The 23,328-nt window shown below is 42.1% G+C and overlaps 1 protein-coding gene across 7 annotated transcripts in view; it reads right to left on the bottom strand.

The window, feature by feature from the left end:
* Positions 1-17,627, bottom strand: part of TANK (TRAF family member associated NFKB activator) — a 117,965-nt gene extending 100,338 nt beyond the window's left edge. For 2 of the 7 annotated variants that reach the window (XM_056536898.1, XM_056536906.1), the window contains exons 1-2: positions 17,476-17,627; positions 18-88 (exon numbers count right to left, since the gene is read on the bottom strand). The gene's annotated coding sequence lies outside the window, so the exon portion shown is untranslated. Of the gene's footprint in view, positions 1-17; positions 89-1,472; positions 1,527-12,297; positions 12,361-17,475 lie in introns of those variants that run through there. The other 5 variants (XM_056536901.1, XM_056536902.1, XM_056536900.1 and 2 more) reach the window with 5 other exon arrangements.
* Positions 17,628-23,328: the final 5,701 nt, after the last annotated feature.

The raw sequence follows: 23,328 nt of genomic DNA, 5'->3' as shown, positions 1-23,328 counted from the left end.
AAAGCAAAAACACTTACCCAGGAAGATTGTCTGTCATCCACCACAAGGACAAACTCTAGATCCACCTCTGCTGAAAGTACAGCTCCCACTAAAGAAAAAGAAAAACAGAAAGACACAACTGCGCAATTCAACACCAATTTTGTCACAATGTATTCAACTGGCCACAAGAGCATTAAAACAATTTTGAATAAACATTGTAACCTTCTCGAATGCGATCCATATTTAAAAGATGTAATACCATCTAAACCTCAAATGACATTTAGAAGGGCACCCACAATTAAGAATATGATCGCACCCAATAGAACAAAAAGACAGACATCTACTAATTCCAACTCAGCAGAGACTACACTCAGTAAAGGAGTCATTAAATGTAGGAAACAGAGATGTCTCTGCTGCATGATAATTAAAGATGGGAACACCAATTTCACAAGCACACATACGGGCAAAACATTTCCCATAAAATTCCACATGACCTGTCAGTTGGAATTTATAATATATCTTATCAACTGTACCTGTGAAAAACAATATGTTGGGCGCACCTCACAAAAACTGCACCAAAGATTAAACCAACATAGATGTAATATCAAGAGAGGTTTTATGTGCCCCAGTTTATCACGGCATATTACTATTAAACACAAAGAAATCAGCAATACCATTTCTATCATACCGATAGACTTCATTCCTGAACATGTCCCAAATCGATTTGAAGCGCTAGTTAAAAGAGAAATGTATTGGATATATTGTCTCCAATCACTGCAGCCGTATGGTTTAAACGAAGCAACTAAATTAATCCGGTAAGACAGGTCAATTATCCCCAATATGAAAAAATCAAACCGACCCTTGGTCCTTTTTCTAACTCAATAACCCTATATATGGAAGTCTATCAAATCCCCCAGACATACCTATATACAAATATGCCAAAACAATCAGTTAACAGTACTTCTATGGCACTTCAAGTTTGTAAAGTCATTTTAAATTCCTATTGGAATTTTTTATGTTTGGGAGTGTAACATTTAAATTAATCTTTTCGTTTGTTCAAATATTTATCTATATATTTATTTAGTATGTCATTATACCCAGTAGAACCCCCTAGCATATAGCCTGTCACCTGGCTATGGACAATGTGGGACAGCATCCAGACAGATGGTCTCCCATAGAAGATTTGGCCAGGTCTGGTTTTGCTGCATCAGACTCGTGCCCCGGGTATCTTAGACACCCGGCCAGTCTAAATCATGAATGACATATCCACTTACCCAACGGGAGAGGGACTCAATGTGAAATCAGCTATTATAAATCACATGAGCACTCAGTGTTTTTCTGTGTCCGTTCATAAAAATTATGATTTTTTTCAAGTCTGTTCTGTATATCATTCATAAGTGTGATCTATGCATGCAATATGATGTGAGTTTTAACTTATGTATATAATCCTGAACATGATTAATTTTCGAGTTTTTTAAAATGCTGTCACTTACCTGCATCCAATCATTGGACCTGATGAAGAGGGGGTCCCGCCCCTTGAAACGCGTTGTCCGTTGGTACCTGTTTCTGATTTTTATTATTTTATGTAATAAATAACTCTATCAATTTACTGGGTCTACTCCATTTTGACTGAGTGGGGGACTTCAGATCCGGAGAAGAGCGCCGAGTACACCTTCTTTATCTCCGTCATTGCGGTTTTTGTATCCTACTTTCTTAGTCATGTGACGCAGAGCCAGTACAGAGTACACTAATAGCGCACTTCACCTGGCTTCTTTTATTTTTCAGAGACCTTTCCAAAAATGAAAGAAGCAATCTGAGTGGTTGCTATGGGCAACTGATCAACTTTTCCTCTGCATGGGTTTTGATACACCCCCCCCATAGACTGATCAAAATTGTCATATGTCTGTATGACATATCAAAAAAAAAAATTGGTGTGACAATGCCCACTGAAAGGGAAGTTATTGATAGTAATCCCAGCTCTTTCTATTCTCAGGAGTCCAGTGGGCGGGGATAGGACCACCCATTGGACTTCTTAACATGAAAAAAATCTCAAAAAATTTCAATCAATAACTGACAATTTATTCTGAATCTTTTCCCACAAAGATACATATCAATCTGCTCAGCTCTTACTGCTATATAACATTATGCTAATAGATGAGACTGTATATTCATGGTGACAGGTTCCCTTTAGGTCTTTCTAGAACAATCAGTAGGATTGTATTTTATAGTACACTGCTCAAAAAAATAAAGGGAACACTAAGATAACACATCCTAGATCTGAATGAATGAACTAATTGTGTGAAATACTTTTGTCTTTACATAGTTAAATGCGCTGACAACAAAATCACACAAAAATTATCAATGGAAATCAAATTTATCAACCCATGGAGGTCTGGATATGGAGTCACACTCAAAATCAAAGTGCAAAACCACACTACAGGCTGATCCAACTCAAAGCGCAACTGTCACGAATTTGTACCCCCATAAACTAATTGCAGGGTAACGACGTTCTTTAGAATTACTCTCCAGGTATACCTTTTACTGCTTTCTAGCAGCTTTTATCATGCTAAAAAATGCTTTATAAGACCGCCAGCAACAGTTGGATAGGCGTGGCTATGGCCCGCGGCCGCCACACCTATCTCCTGTCATCGCTAGGACCACTCTGTGATTGGTCCCAGCACATAGGCCCCTTTATTTTCCTTATCTGTGACGGCGAACATACAAATGTATAAGTAAAACAAGTGCCTGTTCTCCTATTCTCCTATTAGGTTACAGTGCTGTCACAGCAGGTTAGTTTGCATAGCAAGCAGCAGAGCTTTACGCTGCGCACTGGGGCCGGGAGGGAGCGGTTGCTATGGAAACTATCTGCCCGCAGCACCGGTAATGGTATCACAGCATACTGGGGCCATCAGGAGAGAGCCCTTGCGGGCTGCAGCACCAGGAGACAGTTTTCTTCACATCACACGCCTATCCGACTGTTGCTAGCTGTCTTATAAAGTATTTTTTTAGCCTAATAAAAGCTGCTAGAAAGCAGTAAAAGGTATACCTGGAGAGTAATTCTAAAGAACTTTGTTACCCTGTGATTAGTTTATGGGGGTACAAATTTGTGACAGTTGCGCTTTAATGTCCTTAAAACAAGTCAAAATGAGGCTCAGTATTCTGCCCCTTGTCATCTTATCCCCTATCCCCCTGGGAACCCCCGCGATCTCCGCCCAGTACCCAGCATTCTGTGCTTTAATCTCGAAAAGGCTGGGTTTCCAAGACTGAAGTCACACCATGCCCCCTCCATTCGTATCTATGGAAGGGAGCGTGATGGTCTCCATCAGCATTCCCAACTCTGGTGCCAGATTCACTGCATGAAAGTCACTGATGGTGCCCAATGGAACCTATTCCCTATAACCAGGTATTCTGGGTTTCCTACAGTGTCCTTTTTATTGGACAAAACATGATAAACTAATGGAACCTCTGACACAGATGTCAACAGAGAGAGAAACCTGCTGGCAGAACTGGAGAGACAAGCACTAAGCCCTGCCGGCTGGTGAATGCCGTGAGAGGAAACTGCAGCTGGACTGACCTGATTACGGGCATTGTGAGGGTAAGCCTAAAGCCCTCTCCCCTGTCCCCTAATAGGGCACCCTGTCCTTTTATTCAAAATATAAGCCTTGAGGTCCTGTGGCGGACATTACACAACTCCGCCTGTTTTAGTGAGTTGGACTTGTAAGGGCCCCATCTTTCCTATGTGCATCAAAAGTCATTAGGATGAAGATAAGTGGATGGGTGGGAAAGGAGAATTCACATCTGCATTGCTCTTTGTGTTATACTGTATTTATTGTATTATGTAAAGGTTAAGATCTGGACAATTCTATCAGATGAATGATGCCTTTGTCACATGATCCTCTCTAGGTCAATGGCTGTGGGAGAAGTCCCTAGCCCAGCCTCATTATTGAAGGTTTTCCTGCGTATGTCCCTGTGTACCTCTTGAGAAGTAGAGAGCAAACTAAATGGACTGTAAACAATCATATTCTGTCTTCATCCGCATAAGTCACTACTCTTACACATGCTAATATTACCAGAGACTTTCCACTAAGTAAATGTGGTCCAAATGCAACATTTTCAAGGGACAGTGATCAAATATCCATGCATCTGGCTCAACAGCTGAAACATTCCATGTGTGATAAAGAGACAGTATTGTACTGGATTTGCAGAAGAATTTATCAGTAAAGTGTTTTATGGAATCATAGGGGGAGATTTATCAAAAACTGTGTAGATGAAGAGTCACTTAAATTTTTAAAGAGACCCGTGAATAATGAAATAAGCAATCTCATTGGTTGCCATGGGCAACTGCACCACTCTTCCTCTACACAGGTTTTGATAAATCTCCTCCATAGTGTCCAGAGGTCTCCTTCCTTACCTTTGCATTAAGAGAACAAACCCTATGACAAAAGTTAGTTGGGTTCACAGGGGACATAAGGTTAGATACACCATCCTGCTATGTGACCTATCCTTAGTACTACTACTCCCAGCTGAACTACAGCATAATGCTAATTTTCCCAGGGTTACCACATTATCCTCTATTCCTGTGTGGTGGCCCAGTACAGAAGTGACCCTTCTGTACACTAGTGGTTCTATCAGGTGGACTCAGTCCCAGTCCCCTGGCCTCCACACTCAGGACTCTCATCACCCAGTCTGTCATGCAAAGAGTCAATGTATTATATTCATGTTATTGTGCCTTTAAATATTGTTGCTAAGCCTGTGTAACCAAGGAAGTGCCAGTGACCAGGTGCCTTGTTGGTGACCTATAGGACACCTCCAAATTGCTCCCTTATATAGCAGGGAGGAGCTAGTCAGTTCAGTTGAGTTGCTGCTGAGCTACAGTCAAGTGAAGACCTGAGAGTGTCTGGTGTTCCTGAGGGAGACCAAGGCCTAACCACGCAGCTACTTTCCGTGGGACCCCCTACAGGTTAAAGTCAAAGCCTAAATACAGGGGAGAAGTCTAGTCAGCATAGCCAAGTCTGCCAAGTCTAAAGTCAGCGTAATAATTGATAATTGAGTCCAAGTCCACTACAAGTCCCAGCGAGCCCACAAGTCTCCTAAAGTCCACTGGTCACCTCCTTGGGCCTAAACTGAGCTGTAAAGACTTTAACATCTGTCTGCCTCAGTAAAGCTGCCGTTGTTCCGTAACCTTGCATAGAAGTGATTATTTGCCCCGCGCCTGGCCCAGAAACCAGCAGCCATACCTCGGGTGGTGTAGAGGATAACCATGCCCTGGCATCACGAATAATAAGGGTTAATAACATCTGCCCTAAGGGTAACAACATCTGCCCTTCATCATACCCCTCACCCAACCTGGGATAGGAAATAAGTATCTGCATCTGATCAAAAATAAGGGTCCTTTGACCCCCAAATGAATGAAGCCACAGCTAGCATTCTAAGTCACTGCTCCATTCACTCTCTGTATTCAGCTCTAGACAGTGAATGGAGTGGTGGGCAAGCATGCATGCTGCTATTCAGGGCTGGTGCAAGGATTTTTGCCACCCTAGGCAAAAGATAATTTTGCTGCCTCTTGACTCTGCCCATTGGCCCGCCCTTTGACACGCCTCACCTTACTACTGGGATGACACCCTGCAACGAGCCCCCTCCTCATGTAATTAGCTTACTACTGGGGTGACACACTGCAACAACCCTCCTCCTCATGCAGCTGGCTGAGCGAGTGGTTCGGATGCTGGTTGTCCAACTTTCTTGTGGAAGGCAGAGCGGCGTCCCCCATCAAGAGGGCGCTTTAGGCGGCTGCCTATTTTTCCTATAGGAAGAGCCGGCCCTGCTGCTATTACATTTTCATGGGGGACAAGGGACCCCCATTCTTTTGATCAGTTGGTCCCAAACCTAAACATTTTCTAGATCTATGATGCTTTCAGGAAATGTAAAATATGTGTAGCTCACTTAGGATAAAAGAAATAATGTGCTTGAGGTTAAAGGTGTTGCCTTCACCTAATTTCTACATATTTATTTATAATTTTTATATATAATTTCTACATATGATGCTTTCAGTTTGGGTCTCTTGACCTGCGGTTGGGATACTGTCAAGAGACATGAAATGTGTCAATATACTATTATGCTTGTCTGAAACTGGCCTAAGGCCATGATTCCACTGTGCATTTTTCATGTGTATTCATATGTATGTGTATCAATTATAAATATAGATACACAGCCTATTATTTTCAATGATATTATGTGCTGTAGTTTAAAGAGGTACTCTGGTGAAAAACTTTTTTTTTTATTAAATCAACTGGTGCCAGAAAGTTAAACAGATTTGTAAATTACTTCTATGAAAAAATCTTAATCCTTCCTGTATTTATTAGCTGTTGAATACTACAGCGGAAATTCTTTTCCGTTTGAAACATAGAGCTCTCTGCTGACATCACGAGCACAGTGCTCTCTGCTGACATCTCTGTCCATTTTAGGAAGTGTCCAGAGTAAAAGGAAATCCCCATAGCAAACATATCCTGTTCTGGACAGTTCCTAAAATGGACAGAAATGTCAGCAGAGAGCACTGTGCTCATGATGTCAGCAGACAGCTCTGTGTTTCAAAAAGAAAAGAATTTCCGCTGTAGTATTCAGCAGCTAATAAATACAGGAAGGATTAAGATTTTTTCATAGAAGTAATTTACAAATCTGTTTAACTTTCTGGCACCAAAAAAAGTTTTTCACCGGAGTACCCCTTTAACTGTGAACTATAGGGTAGAGATCAGCGAATCTACAGTAAATTCGATTCGTCACGAACTTCTCGGCTCGGCAGTTGATGACTTATCCTGCATAAATTAGTTCAGGTTTCAGGTGCTCCGGTGGGCTGGAAAAGGTGGATACAGTCCTAGGAAAGAGTCTCCTAGGACTGTATCCACCTTTTCCAGCCCACCGGAGCACCTGAAAGCGGAACTAATTTATGCCGGAAAAGTCATCAACTGCAGAGCTGAGAAGTTCGTGACGAATCAAATTTACTGTAAATTCGCTCATCTCTACTATAGGGCACAATGTTTTACTACATGGAAAATATGGAAAACACTTCAGGAAGCAAGGATTTAGATTTCCCTAATCTAATAGGGCTAATTATGTCAAAATCTACATACAAATACTTTATGGGAAACTGGGAAATATGCAACAGAAAATTCTAGGGTATGCCTTGGCTTTCCATCACATATTTTGCTCCATAATACTCTGTGTGAACCTATGCTGACCCTCCAAACATAGCAGATACACATCAGGTATACCTTGCTAGTACCAGGTTGGACCCTTTTGCCTTCATTTTTTATGACAACAAGGTACTGGAAACATTCCTCAGAGATTTCACTCCATATGGACATGATGACATCACACAGTTCCTCCCTATGGACATGATGACATCACACAGTTCCTCCATATAGACATGATGAAATCACACAGTTCCTCCCTATGGACATAATGACATCACACAGTTCTTCGATATGGACATGATGACATCACACAGTTTCTCCATATGGACATGATGACATCAGACAGTTCCTCCATATGGACATGATGTCATCAGACAGTTCCTCCATATGGACATGATGACATCACACAGTTCCTCCATATAGATATGATGACATCACACAGTTCCTCCATATGGACATGAGGACATCACACAGTTCTTCGATATTGACATGATGAGATCACACAGTTCTTCGATATGGACATGATGACATCACACAGTTCTTCGATATGGACATGGTGACATCACACAGTTCCTCCATATGGACATGATGACATCAGACAGTTCCTCCATATGGACACGATGACATCACACAGTTCCTCCATATGGACATGATGACATCACACAGTTCCTCCATATGGACATGATGACATCACACAGTTCCATATGGACATGATGACATCACACAGTTCCTCCATATGGACATGATGACATCACACAGTTCCTCCATATGGACATGATGACATCACACAGTTCCTCCATATGGACATGATGACATCACACAGTTCCTCCATATGGACATGATGACATCACACAGTTCCTCCATATGGACATGATGACATCACACAGTTCCTCCATATGGACATGATGACATCACACAGTTCCTCCATATGGACATGATGACATCACACAGTTCCTCCATATGGACATGATGACATCACACAGTTCCTCCATATGGACATGATGACTTCACACAGTTCCTCCATATGGACATGATGACATCACACAGTTCCTCCATATGGACATGATGACATCACACAGTTCTTCCATATGGACATGATGACATCACACAGTTCCTCCATATGGACATGACGACATCACACAGTTCCTCCATATGGACATGATGACATCACACAGTTCCTCTATATGGACATGATGACATCACACAGTTCCATATGGACATGATGACATCACACAGTTCCTCCATATGGACATGATGACATCACACAGTTCCTCCATATGGACATGATGACATCACACAGTTCCTCCATATGGACATGACGACATCACACAGTTCCTCCATATGGACATGATGACATCACACAGTTCCTCTATATGGACATGATGACATCACACAGTTCCTCCATATGGACATGATGACATCACACAGTTCCTCCATATGGACATGATGACATCACACAGTTGCTGCAGATTTGTCGGCTGCACACCCATGAGGAGAATCTCCTGTTCCACCACATCCCATCGGTGATCTATTGGATGAGATCTGGTGACTGTGAAGGCCATTGGAGTCCAGTGACCTTATTATCCTGCAAGAGACGATGTCATGTGACCTCATTGTCCTGCATGAGATGATGTCATGTGACATGGGGCATTATCTTGCTGGAAGTATCATCAGAAGATGGGTCCACTGTGGTCATAAAGGGATGGACATGGTCAGCAACAATACTCAGGTAGGCTGCGGTGTTTATACCAGGCTCGATTGGTACTAAAGGGCCCAAAATGTGCCAAAATGTCTCACACACCATTAACCTACCACCACTAGGCAAGATGGATCCAGGCTTTTATGTTGTTTATGCCAAATTCTGACCCTGCCATCTGAATATCATAACTTGAATCAAGACTCATCAGACCAGATAATGTTCTTCCAGTCTTCTGTTGTCCAATTTTGGTGCCTGTGGGAATTGCAGCCTCAGTTTCCTGCTCTTAGCTGACAGGAGTGGTTATTTGCGTTAGACTAGGTACACACTTTGGAATTTCCGTGCGGAATTCCATTTAGAAATTTCGTTTGGAAATTCCAGTGCAGCAGAATCCCACCGATGTCAATGGGATTCCGCTGCACAGTCCACACTACTGTTATTCTGCCGCTGAAATTTCGCCCTCAAAAGACTGATCTCGGCCATTCTTTAGGCAAGATTTGTGCGTGAGGCATTGCCATCTATGTGGGTGGCAATGGCTGTGCGGTACTAGCACTGACTGATCCACCAGGCGCACTCTGAATCTCCAGATGGAATTTGTCTGGCCAAAGATCTCATAGTGTGAATTTAGCCTTACTGTTGCCTTTCTGTCATCTCAAACCAGTCTGCCCATTCTCCTCTCTGTAAACCTCTGTAAACCCTTGAGATCTCTGTAAACCCCCGAGATGGTTATGCTTGAAAATCCCAGTAGATCTTCAGTTTCTAAACATACTCAGACCAGCCCATTTGGCACCAACAACCACACCACATTCAAAGTCACTTACTTCCCCTTACTCCAGCAAATTGTCTTGACCACATCTACATGCCTAAATGCACTGAGTTGCTGCCATGTGATTTGCTGATTAGCTATTTGTGTAAACAAGCCATTGAACATGGTTACCTAATAAAGTGGCCAGTGAGTGTAGATATAACACGCTATTTCTAATGTCTTGGGTATATGAAAAGAAATATTACTGATAATATTATTAATTCCATACCGCCTACTACTACTAGAACACGTATTTCCAGTATTTCTGACACTAATACTATTTCCACTACTGCAACTTTTACTATGATTTACAGCAAATAAAAATAATAAAAATATGGATAATACTTCTGTTATAAAGAAAATGAAAAATATTAACAATATTTTTTATAAAACCTGCATAATGAAGACTCAGAATAAAATTGGATATTTTTTTCACTGACCCTATATTTTGTATAGTTTTTTTTATTTTTTTATTATTATTTATTTATTTTTATTTAAACCCACAAAAACGACTTGCAGAATTGTGACAGTTTTCAGACGTGATAATACTATGTCATAATTTCCGAGTTTATAGCTGTAATTTCTCGTACGCATAATATTGCAATGCTTATGAAGCTTGTTTCATGATCTATGGTGGCTTTGTACCACAGAGCTATATAGCACTTTATTAGAGAAATATTTAAAGCTTCATAATAATTTTCTTTCTGTCAGATTCAGATAAAATCTAGAAAAAAAAAACCAAAAAAAAACCTCTGTGTACCTCCATGTCAGATCAAAGATATACTGAGGTTTGTCAGACTTCTACGGCCGCAGTATTACCATTGCTTACAACTATTTCTTTTTAAGTTATTGTTACTGCAAAGTGCAGATATTCAGTGTTATTAAAATAAATAAATCAATAAATTAAATGTATGGATAAATAAATAAACTAAATAAATAAATATATCATAAAACCAAAAAAGAAATACAATAAATAAATAAATTATATAAATATATCAACAAATAAAAAATCCATGAAATAAATACAACATAAATATTAAATAAATAAAAAAAGAAAAATAAATAATAATAAACAAATAAATAAATGTATATATATATATATATATATATATATATATATATGTATAACTAAAGAAATAGAAATAAATAAAAGAGTAAAATAAATAAAACATACATAAAATTAGTAAAATTCCTATTCACGCATTGCTTTTCAAACATTTTTAGAACAGTTTCAGGCAAGTGTAATGCGCTTCCTTTTTTTTACGTTGGTATTACTTCTGGCCGGATCTAATGACCTGAGCTAAAAGCATCTTAAATCTCCTAGTTCAGGGTTTTAGGCCAGTGGTCCCCAAACTGTGGACCTCCAGCTGTTGCCAACAGTTGTCCGGGCATGCTGGAAGTTGTAGTGTTGCAACATCAGGTCCACAGTTTGGAGACCGCTGCTCGAGACTCACAGCCATTCTATAGATGCAAAACATAAATAAATATACGGATCAATAAAACATATAAATAAAATAAAAATTTATAAAATTAATAAAATTCCTATTCATGTATTGCTTTTAAAACATCTTTGCATCTGTATTTTTGCATCTGTATTATGCCTGCACGCTCCGGCCCAACTGTGGATCTAATGACCTTAGTTGGGGCTTCTTGACCAGTGGTCTCCAAACGGCGGGCCTCCAGCTGTTGCAAAACTACAACTTCCAGCATGCCCGGACAGCCAAAGGCTGTCCGGGCATGCTGGGAGTTGTAGTTTTTCAACAACTTTAGGCCTACAGTTTGGAGACCACTGCTGTAACCCCAAGGCCGTAATACCGATGCAAATGTTCAGCTGTGTCATGCTTTTTTAGTATAGTTTTTTTTGGTCAATTTTTTCCTTTTTGTTTTAAATAGGAAAAATGCCAATGTAATTTTTTATTTATTTATTTATTTTGCCCCCCATGATAAAAAATATTATTGCCCCGGCCCCTTTTCTATAAAGCTTAGCAATGCAGAACTGCAAAACCGTATACCATATTTTTCGCCGTATAAGACGCACTTTTTCTTGGGGGGAAAAAGTCGGTGCGTCTTATACGGCGAATACACCCCTATTGCAGCGGTCCCTGCGGCCATCAATGGCCTGCCTCCTCGGTGTCTTCTCCATTCAGGGATCCCCTGTATGGCCGGCGCTCTCCTTCCTCGTCATCACGTCGTCGCGCACGTGCGTCGGCGTGCGTAACGACGTGATGGCGGCGACGGAGAGCAAGGATACCCGGCCGGCAGCAGAGACGTTCCAGAGCGACGGGGACACGGCAACAGCGATGGAGCGACATCCAGGGCAGCGGTGACGGGTCCGGAGCGGCAGGGACACGTGAGTATTACCTCCTATGCAGTGGTCTTCAATCTGCGGACCTCCAGATGTTGCAAAACTACAACTACCAGCATGCTGGGAGTTGTAGTTTTGCAACATCTGGAGGTCCGCAGGTTGAAGACCACTATTGGGTTCAAAATCTTTATTTTTTTAGATTTTGCCCCTAAAAATTGTGTGCGTCTTATAGGACGAAAAATACGGTACGTACAGATGTCAGTCAGTCGTAGCCGATGTAACCAAGTCAATAATAATAATCCGCTCAATAATAATTTGCACTTACCTTATTGTCCTTACAGGGTTCTATCTGAGAATAAGATTCCTCTGCTAGATCCAGGCAGGTCTCGCCTGTGAAGTTGCAGCGAGTGCACTGGCCTTGTGCAGACGGTGATCGCTAGTAATGTCTGGGAACTTCCAGGGGGAATCCCCAAGCAGCGCTTCCTTATTTGTTATACATATATCAACCAATTACTTTCAGTATCTCAACCTGATATGCTATGTAATTCTGGGCTATTCTTAGACATTGCACTTTTTTTTTTTTTTAGTTTCTTAGAATACTGAATGTTATGAAATATTTAAAAGTTTTTTTTTTTGCACGAGACCAAATCGCCGTATACAACATAGAACCCGGTTTGATACACAGACTACAGATTGACGTCTTGTAGTAATGACACGGCACTTATGCTTCCTCTTTCGATAAAATAGTCGCAATGATATTAGGACTAGGGTGTCCGACCTGCGGCCCTCCAGCTGTTGCAAAATTACAATTTCCAACATGCCCTGGGAACTTATGTAAAACTACATGCCTGAGCAGCCATTGCTAAACTTTTAGTCACAGCATATTCAGACAGCGGTTGTAGAACTATAACTCTACCTGGACAGCTGTTGCAAAACTGCAACTTCCAGCATGCTCGGACATCTGTAGCAAAACTGTAACTCTGGGCATGCCCAGACAGCCTTTGCAAAACTATAACTCCCAGCATGCTTGGACAGTCATTGCAAAACTATAACTCCCAGCATGCTTGGACAGTCATTGCAAAACTATAACTCCCAGCATATTCAGACAGCCGTTGTAAAACTATAACTCCCAGCATATTCAGACAGCCTTTGTAAAACTATAACTCCCAGCATATTCAGACAGCCGTTGTAAAACTATAACTCCCAGCATATTCAAACAGCCGTTGTAAAACTATAACTCCCAGCATATTCAAACAGCCGTTGTAAAACTATAACTCCCAGCATGCCCAGACAACTGTTGCAAAACTATAACTCTCAGGATACCCGGACAGCCGTTGCAAAACTATAACTCCCAGCCTGCTCGGACATCTGTTGCAAAACTATAACTCCCAGCATGTACGAACAACTGTTGCAAAACTATAACTCCCAGCATGCCCGGACACAGGGCCAGCGTTAGGGCATGGCAAACTGGGCAATTGCCCAGGGCCCCCATCCTCCAGAGGGCCCCCTGCGGCTGTTAGAGTTTTGTAGCTGGGGGAACCAGTGTAGCCCTGCAGCCAGCAGTATCCAGGATCGAGCCTCGCTGCAGAGTTCATTCACATAGTACTGGCAGTGAGAGGCTCCTTTAATACCCCCCCCCCCTTTCTTCCCTGTCTCCTCATCCTCCTCTTGCTGCTGTCGCACAGTCTAGCTGCTTGTCGGCCGACGATGAGGATGATAGTCTGCAGGCCACCATTTTGTAGTGTTTAGCGGCTTCTGTTTCTACGCAGTGCACTTTTCAGTAAAAGTGACACATATTTATTCTGTAGGTCCATACGGTTACAAGGACTAACAATTTATGTAGGCTTTATTTTATTACACTAATTAAAAAAAATGCAACTACATGCACCAAAACTAGTACTTTAAAATTGTCATCTTCTGACCCTATAACTTTTTTTTTTCGCATACGGACTATATGAGGGCTCATTTTTTGCGCAGTGGTCTGTAGTTTTTATTGGTACCATTTTTGTTTTGAAGGGACTTTTTTATCGCTTTTTATAATTTTTTTAGTGTATACAAAATTACCAAAAATACGTAATTATGCACTTTGGAAATTTTTTTTACGTATATGCCATAGACCGTGCGGTTTAATTAACATTATATCTTTATAGTTAGGACATTTACGCATGTGGCAATGCCACATTTCTTTATGTTTATTTTTGTTTAAATTTTTTTATGGGAAAACCTTTTTTTAAAAACTTTTTTACACCATTTTTTAGTCCCCATAGTGAACTATTACATGCAATCTTCTGATTGCATACACTGTTCAATATATGCCATAGCATAGATCAGTGTTATCTGCGCTCTGCTGATCCAGCCGATTTCACCGCGGTGGTCATGAACAGCCCGACTGAGCTGCCGGGAACGATTTTACTTTCACGCTAGATGCGGCAAACAACTTTGATAACCCCGTCTAAGGGGTTAATGCTGGGCATCACCGCAATCTGCGATGTACGGCATTAGACATGGGTCCTGGCAGCTGATAGCTATGATGCGGGGTCAGCCCATGTCATAGCAGGGGAGTGGGCTCAGGGCATACAGGTACGCCCTGCATCCTTAAGAGGCTAATAAACTTGCAACACTCTTGGCATGTTACATCCTGAATTAACTAAATGTGACTGGCTTTTGGGGCCCCGCTTTTAATTTTGGCCAGGGCCACATTAAGTCTAAAACCAGCCCTTCTCAGACAGCCATTGCAAAACTATAACTCCCAGCATGCCCGGACAGCTGTTGCAAAACTATAACCCCCAGCATGCCCGGACAAAGTTCAATTTGCCACGGAAAAAGTCCTCCTATGGCTCTGTAGGTCAAAAAATAAAAGAGTTCTGCCTCTTAGAAGGTGAGGAGGAATAACTAAAATGAAAAATGTATTTGTAACGAGGGCTGTGTCCCTAAAGGGTTAAACAGCTCTGGGAAAATGAAAGCTCCTATGAGGGAGATTTATCAAAACCGATGTAGAGGAAACGTGGTGCAGTTGCCCATAGCAACCAATCAGATCGCTACTTTCTTTTTTTTTTTTTCTTTAAAGGCCTCTGAAATTTTAAAGAAGGAATCTGATTGGTTGGAATGGACAACTGCACCATTCGGCCTCTACACAGATTTTCATAAATCCCCCCCATTCTGATTGGTTGCTGTGGCAACAGAGACAGTGTATATTTTAGACACTTGTTATAAATCATAGATAGGTAGACAGACAGACAGATAGATAATAGATAGACATACCTCCCAACTTTTGTTAAGCGCCTAGAGGAACAAGTAACTCCCCTAACTGCACCCATTGCCACACCCCTAACCACCCCCTCGGCCACACCTGCAGTTGCAGAATGGGAATACGTCTTTAACAGCAATAATGTCAGTTTGTCACCTCAGTTTAGAAGGACTTCCAATACTGACAGACTGACAACGACCCCCATCGTTACCACGACAGACCATATAAGAGATTACATACAGTTATACAGTCAGGTGACGTCTTCTCTGACTGGCGTCCTTCCATTTATTTTTCTTCTTTAGCTCAGACGCCATGATGATTTCTTCCAGCTAAGACTCCTCTCTGGAGAACATGGCAGGAAAAAAAATTTCAGCTCCGCACTTTTTCAACAACTATAATGCCCCAAACTGTAATAATGCCCCCCTTAGTAGTTGGAAAGTCCCTCCCATTGCATAGTTAGGTCACTCCAGTAAGTACATAGGTTCCTTCAGGTAGTTACTCCATCACATAGGTGCCCCGAGTAGGAAGAGCACCACAGAGAGAGTTGTCTCAGTAGGTAAATCCCACAGATAGCAGGTCCCCCATAATAGGCAGCAGCAATACCCCCTTAGTAAGCAGAGGTCACCCATAATAGGCAGCAGCAGTTCCCCCCATAGTAGGCACAGTTTCCCACATAGTGGCAGCAATCTCCCCCCATTGTAGCAGCAGCCCACCTCCCATAGTAGGCAGCAGCAGAGTTTCCCCCTTAGTAGGGAGCTACAGAGGTTCCCCCATAATAGGCAGCAGCAGTTCCCCCATAGTAGGCAGAGGTCCCCTATAATAGGCAGCAGCAGTTCCCCCATAGTAGGCAGAGGTCCCCCATAATAGGCTGCAGCAGTTCCCCCTTAGTAGACAGAGGTCACCCATAATAGGCAGCAGCAGTGGCAGCAGCAGTTCCTCCTTAGTAGGCAGATGTCCCCTATAATAGGCAGCAGCAGTTTCCCCATGGTAGTTAGTGGTCCCCTATAATAGGCAGCAGCAGTTCCCTCTTAGTAGGCAGAGATTTCCCATAATAGGCAGCAGCAGTTCCCCCTTAGTAGGCAGAGGTCCCCCATAATAGACAGCAGCAGTTCCCCGTTAGTAGGCAGAGGTCCCCCATAGTAGGCAGAGGTCCCCCATAATAGGGACAAGTAGTTCCCCCATAGTAGGCAGAGGTCCCCCATAATAGGCAGCAGCAGTTCCCCCATTGAAGGCAGAGGTCCCCCTTAGTAGGCAGAGTCTTCCACATAGTGGCAGCAGTACACACATTGTAGCAGCAGCAGCAGCTCCCCCGTAGTAGCAGCAGTTCCCCCATAGTTAGCAGCAGCAGAGCCCCCCCCCACAAAAAAAAGCAGCAACACGGTCCCCCTTAGAAAGAAGCAGCAGCTAAATCCACCCTCCCACCCCCAATCCGGCATACTTACCTTCTGATGGGTTTTTTTCACGGTTGGTTCCTGCGGCTGTTGTCCTCTGTCCTCTTTCAGCTCCTGCAGCTCAGCGCGTCCTCTTCTTCTCTTCTTTCCTCTGCGCTCCGGCGTTTGATGGCGTCACTCATGCGCCGGAGCACAGAGGAAGGGTCCAGCCTCTTGTGTCTGCTGGCTTACTGTAGCCAGGGACACAAGAGAGATTGACAGGGTGAGGAGCCAATGGCTCTTCACCCTGTCAAACTTTTCACCGAGTTGAACATTTAACTGCAGATGCCTCATAAGAGGCATTTACAGTTAAATGCGGGACATGTGGGGACCGTTCTGGGATGGCGGGACATCACCCCGAAATAGATAGATATGAGATAGATATGATAGATAGATATGTATATGATAGGTAGCTAGATCGATAGTAAAGAAAGCAGCACAAATCCACAGTGTTGATGTGTCAGCTGGGACCCTGATTGTGGAACCTTCATACAAAAATTTCAAAAATGTGAAGTGTTCTCATATGACCTGAATTTATGTGACTCTATGGTGTTGGACGGGGTAATGTGTAATTAACATTACTGTGACGCCAGGGCATGGTTGACGAGGTAGGTAGGCACGGGGACAATAATCACTCTGATGCAAGGTTACTGTTAACTGGTAGCAGTACTGTTAACTGATGGTACAGGGTGAACTTAGGGAAGCTTATCGGCTTGCTGGGACTTATAGTTGATTGTGCTGTATATATTGAATGGTATGCGGCCCACGCTATACTTTAGGGACTTGACTGACTTGACTAAAGTAATCCCCGAGTCTGTAGGCTTACCGCAAGGCTTTGACTTTCACCTTGGTAGTGGGGTTAACTTGTAGTTGATGTGTGGTTGTTGGACTAGGCCTCAGGCCTCCTTTCAGATCCTCCTCACAGACAGACTTCACTCCTCACCAAACTGTACCTCAGCCAAGAACTGAACTCTGAACTCTGGCTACAGTATTTAAGGGGACAATTTAGAGCCTTCCCATTGGGCAGATAAGTCACATGTTCACCACTGCATACTCCCCTTAACAACAAGGTCCTTAGCAACAAGAGATTTAAGGCAACAGGTGCTTAGAAAATACAATACATGAACCCTTATGTAACAGTACATTATATGGAGGGGACCCATGACGGACATTGAAGCAGCATCTGCAACACAAGATGGGCAGGAGTACAGAAGGACACATGATTCTGTAGTGGGTCACCACAACTATATATATCTATAATAGCCCTCACTGATGGGGCCTTTGCTTACTCTGGGTTCAAAAAATTTAGCAAATGCGCCTAAGCACTTTTTTTTTTTACTTATTTTTGCGACTTTTATGGGTATGCATAAGGTTGCTAACAGCCTTACCTAAGCAACTTTCAGTTTTCACTTAGCAGTGGTAGCGAATTTATGAAGTATGAATGTTGCACATAGACAAAATAAAAGTCGCAAATTTAAGCCAAGTCAGACCTGGCTCACAAAACTGCCTTTGGAGAGCACTTTCAATAAGTCGCACAAAAAGAGCAAAATGTCACAGAGGAGAGGAGGAATCATACAAAGTAATGTTCTGAAGTGATTTATTATTTTTTGCTTATGTGCACCAAATTTATCAATCCCCCTGATAGTATGATAAATGTGTCGCACATAAGCAAATCCAAAGCAAAAAAGTGACTTTAAAACTCACTTACCAAAGACAGCAATGAAAAATCTCTCCCTTAGGCCAGACTCACACAGACGAACGTGTTACGGACACATTTTCACATCTTACAGTTCGGGTCATTAGAGGTGTTGTCATATGGCTGTAATACGGACTTGAAAGTGTGTCCATAATACAATTATGTGAAACCAGCCTTACAGTTCACTCTAAGCGGAAAACTCACACAAAAATATAATTATTAAGTTTTTACAAAATCCTGACCCTAAGGCTGAGTTTCCACTTTTTTTCTTTGGAAAAACACCAATTCTGCCGCATGGCGTTTTTTCGGCCAAAAAACGATGGTGCCAGATGTCAGCTGTAAATCAATGAGAAATCGCAAAATTCTTTTTCCACTTTTTGCGTTTTTCAGTTTGGCGTTTTTAAAAAATCCTTTTGGTGTTTTTTCGCTCTTTTTTGGCGTTTTTCAGCTCCTTGGCGGTTTTGCAAAGACGCAGCATGTTGAGCCTATGGTGTTTTTTTTCCCTGAAATCGTGGCGTTTTTCTCCCATAGAAGTCTACGACATGCAGGTTTTAACTTTGGCGTTTTTGCACAAGGTTCTGATTCTTATTTGGACTTTAGCGATCCAAAAATTGATGGAGATACCCTTTTTAATAAAATTTCATAGGGTATCATTAAAAAAATATTAAGAAAGATACAGTAGTGATGGAAAAAAATTGTATTTAATGAAATTTCTCTTTATTATGACAACATTTTTATCACTTTTAAACGGATCAATTTATGTGTGCAGGCAGGACACTAAAAATTTAGCCAACATTAATAAAAATGTAGTGTGTGTGTGTGTGTGTTTTTCACTTAAAAAATAAAATAAAAAATTAGGTAGTACTACTACTCCCAGCATGGAACACACTGTTCCATGATGGGAGTAGTAGTACCTGTACTAATTGACAGATCGCCTGTGTCACTACTCACTCAGTAGTAACTGCAGTTAAGGACACCTGTTGCGATCCTCCTGTATAGTGTATAGATGCGTCCGGCCGCGCTTTTATGGTCCCCTGCACTGCCGTATATATACACCTATTCAAATTTCCCGCAGAGAGCTGTGATTGGCCAAATGGTTCCAGCCAATCACAACTGTCTGTGGGAAATATGAATAGGTGTATATATATACGTCAGTGCAGGGAACCATAGAAGAGCGGCCGGCCGCATCTATACATTATACAGGAGGATCGCAACGGGTGTCAGGAGTGACATCTGCTGTGATCTGTCCTTAACTGCAGGTACTACTGCTTCCAACATGGAGCACACTCTGCTTAATGTAGAGTGCAGTAGCAACTGCAGTTAAGAACAGATCACAGCAGGTGTCACTCCTGACACCCGCTGCAATAATCCTTCATCCATGAGATGCAGAGCGTCTTTCTCCTGCACTCGCATCTCTGCTCTGTACTCCAGCCGTCCACTCATTTATATTTCCTGCTGAGAGCGGTGATTGGCTGCCACCATCCGGCCAATCCCCACTCTGGATGGAAAATATGAATGAGTGATGTTCAATTCACATCACTGGCCGGCCCAGAGTATAGTGCAGAGATGCGAGCGCTGTATAGAGCCGCTCCGCATCTCTGCTATATTATGGATGATCACATTGGGTATCAGGAGTGACAACCGGGACGATCTGTCTATTAGTACAGGAACTACTACTCCCGTAATGGAACAATGTGTTACCTAAAAAGTACTACCTAAAAAATATTTTAAAAAAAGAAAAATAAAGTGAAAAAAACACACACACACACTACATTTTTATTACTGTCGGCTACATATTTAGCACTCTGCCCGCCCACTTAAATTGATCCCTGTTTAAAAATGTATAAAAATGTCGTTATAAAAATATAAATTTTATTAAATACATTTTCTTCCATCACTACTGCATCTTTTATTTATTTATTTTTTTGGTACCCAACAAACTTTGAAAAAAATGCCAAAGGGGCCAAAAATGCAATTTCCACTCAAATGCAATAACGCTAGAAAAATTTCAGACGCAAGAAATTGCACTGACGTTTTGTTTTTTTCGCACAAAAAGAATGCAGGAAAAAAAACAAGTGGAAACTTAGCCTAAGGGTCGTGAGTCATGAGGGTGATATGGAGATAAACTCTGGGTCTGTCTGGTCAAGGCAATGTGTCCTAAACAGGGTGCCTCTAGCTGTGGTAAAACTACAACTCTCAGCATGCCCGGACACCCCTTGGCTGTCTGGGCACGCTGAGAGATGCAGCTTTGCCACAGCTGGGGACACCCTGGTTGGGAAACACTGGGTCAAGGCAACTATGATCTGAATTAGAATAAAAGTTAGAAACGAGGGGAAAACTCCATATTCTGGCATTATTTCAGCATGTACATTGAGCAGCTGCTTATTCCTGCATGCTGTTTCTAAGGCACAACACACCTGGTCCGATAACATTTTACCCATTTGCTGCGGCTGTGACAGATTTTCCGCTCAGATCTCCCGACATCATTCTAATTTGTGGCATTCACCAGTCACCAAGGATTAGTGGGTGGAAATAAAAAGATATGTACGATAGATGGAGCATTACAGAACAGGTGCTCTGGTAAAGAAGTGCATGAGGAGGATCATTTATAACTATTAGAAGAATTATATCACTAAGAATACAAGACTTATTCCCTGGAGAAGAACTAAGGTAAAATGTACAATAAGTTAACCCAAAGCTGTGTAAAGGGAAACTGAACATGCATATTTGTGTATTTATATCATTAGAAAAGTCCATAAAGTTCCATTCATGATTTTGTTGTTTATGGCCAGACAAAAAACAAACAAATAGGAAAAAAAACTAAACCATTTTTAAACCTTAAACAGCATCTGTTGCCAAAATGTTCTTTTTGTGTATTTTTGGATCAATCTTGTGAGCGCTATCTCCCATGCGGCTCTCGCCTTACTTTTATTCGTGGGGTTCCTGGGCAGAGATCTGAAACGTGGAATCCGACGTGAGTACCCCCACAGGGGCCGGTTTCTCAACTCCCTTATCCTACTCGAGCACTGAGAGGGCAACTGCCAGTTCCCGGTCCAAGTTGGAGCCTTCAGTTATGCCCAAGTCGCCCCCGTTGCTGCAGTGGGTATTTGGGAAAAGCACAAGTTACTCAAGCTCATGGAGGAGCACCTCATCCCCCACCCTAAAAAAGAGCCACTACCCAGCTGGAGGTCCTAGTCTCCAGAACGGGTGATGGTTCCTCCTGCTACAGCCATGCCAAGGGAGAAGCTCCAGCCCCCTACTGTCCAGGATTGTCCGGAAGAGCTGGCGCCTACTACATCTGCAGCCCCAGTGGCAGGTGCAGCATCTGCGCAAGTGGTGCCTGGCACACAAAGAAACCACTATGCTTGTGTACCCGGTGTTACACCATGAACTTCTTAAGTATCCTTCTACCTTCCCAGTTTGATGCCAATCACAAAAGTGCCTTCAAAGTGTGCCTAAAAATGTTAGGATTGTCTAGTGGCCAGAAACCTATAACCTAGACAGTCTTGCAAGATACTCAGTCAGTCTTCAAATGTATTATATTGCCTTAGTCAACATCTCTAATGTATAATTCAATATTGTTGTAAGTGAAATGCATAAAGTCAGACAGTCATCAAATGTTTTATAGTTTCAGTCAGGATGTATCTCTTTATATGTTTCATGGTGTTGGTCATAATTGTCTTCTGATGTGCAGGAGGTTACCCGGAATTTCAAGGGGATACCTTGACTGGAATTTAGAACAGAAGAGGGAGTCTGCCTGTCCCTTGTTGTGTCCCTCTGGTGTGGCCATGAGGTGTTCTCTACTCTACAGTTGCGGGGAGAAGATTCTATAAGCCAAAGGACCCGTGGCACAGGACCGGTAGCGATGGATAGCCTACGGCAGATCTGGCTCGCCTTTCAGAGCCACCTTTGTACTATAATACTGCAGCCTCAGGAAGAGCTTCAAGAAGTGTTATGTGTATTTGTGAGTTTGTGTCAGTATGTCCCCATCCGTCCTTATTACTACTGCTACTGCATCAACAAGGGCACCAACTACATTATGGAAAAAACTCCTCTCTCTATGCTAACGAGACTTTACCCCCAAAAAGGGACTGTTCTATTGCACTACCCTCGTCAATCCTCAGCCTCCAGGACTGGGCGCAGAGGACAGCTGTTCTTAACCACTTAAGGACTCAGGGCATGCCTGTAAGCCAAGTCCGCAGGGGCACAGCGTGGCTAATAGCACGCGGCAATGATTGTGGTACTGGTAAAGTGAAACTAAACTACTCCCGGCTAGCTCAGTCGGCTGTTCTAGACTGCTACGGTCAAATCGCGGCGTCTTGAACAGCTGGAACACACAAGGAGGGCCCCTACCTGCCTCCTGCGTGTCCAATCGCCTGCTCAGTGCCTGATAACAATGCATTGGGATACCAATGATCAATGTAAAAGATCAGTGTGTGCAGTGTTATAGCTCCCTATGGGGCTATAACATTGCAAAAAAAAAAGTTAAAGATCATTTAACCCCTTCCCTAATAAAAGTTTGAATCACCCCCCTTTTCCATTTAAAATAAAAAACTGTGTAAAAAAAAAAAAAAAAACATATGTGGTATCGCCGCATGCAGAAATTATAAAAATATATTGTTAATATACGGTCATGGTCAAAAAATTCCAAAGTCCAAAATAGCGTATTTTTGGTCACTTTTTATATCATGAAAAAGTTAATATAAAGCGATCAATAAGTCCGATCAATAAAAAAAATGGTACTGCTAAAAGCTTCAGATCACGGTCCAAAAAAAGTATTTAGTCAGCCACCAATTGTGCAAGTTCTCCCACTTAAAAAGATGAGAGAGGCTGTAATTTTCATCATAGGTATACCTCAACTATGAGAGACAGAATGAGAAAAAAAATCCATAAAATCACATTGTCTGATTTTTTAATAATTTATTTGCTAATTATGGTGGAAAATAAGTATTTGGTCACCTACAAACAAGCAAGATTTCTGGC

The sequence above is a fragment of the Hyla sarda genome, chromosome 8, assembly GCF_029499605.1.
Source record: "Hyla sarda isolate aHylSar1 chromosome 8, aHylSar1.hap1, whole genome shotgun sequence".
NCBI classification, from domain to species: Eukaryota; Metazoa; Chordata; class Amphibia; order Anura; family Hylidae; genus Hyla; species Hyla sarda.
This window is presented reverse-complemented; position numbering and strand designations above follow the sequence as displayed.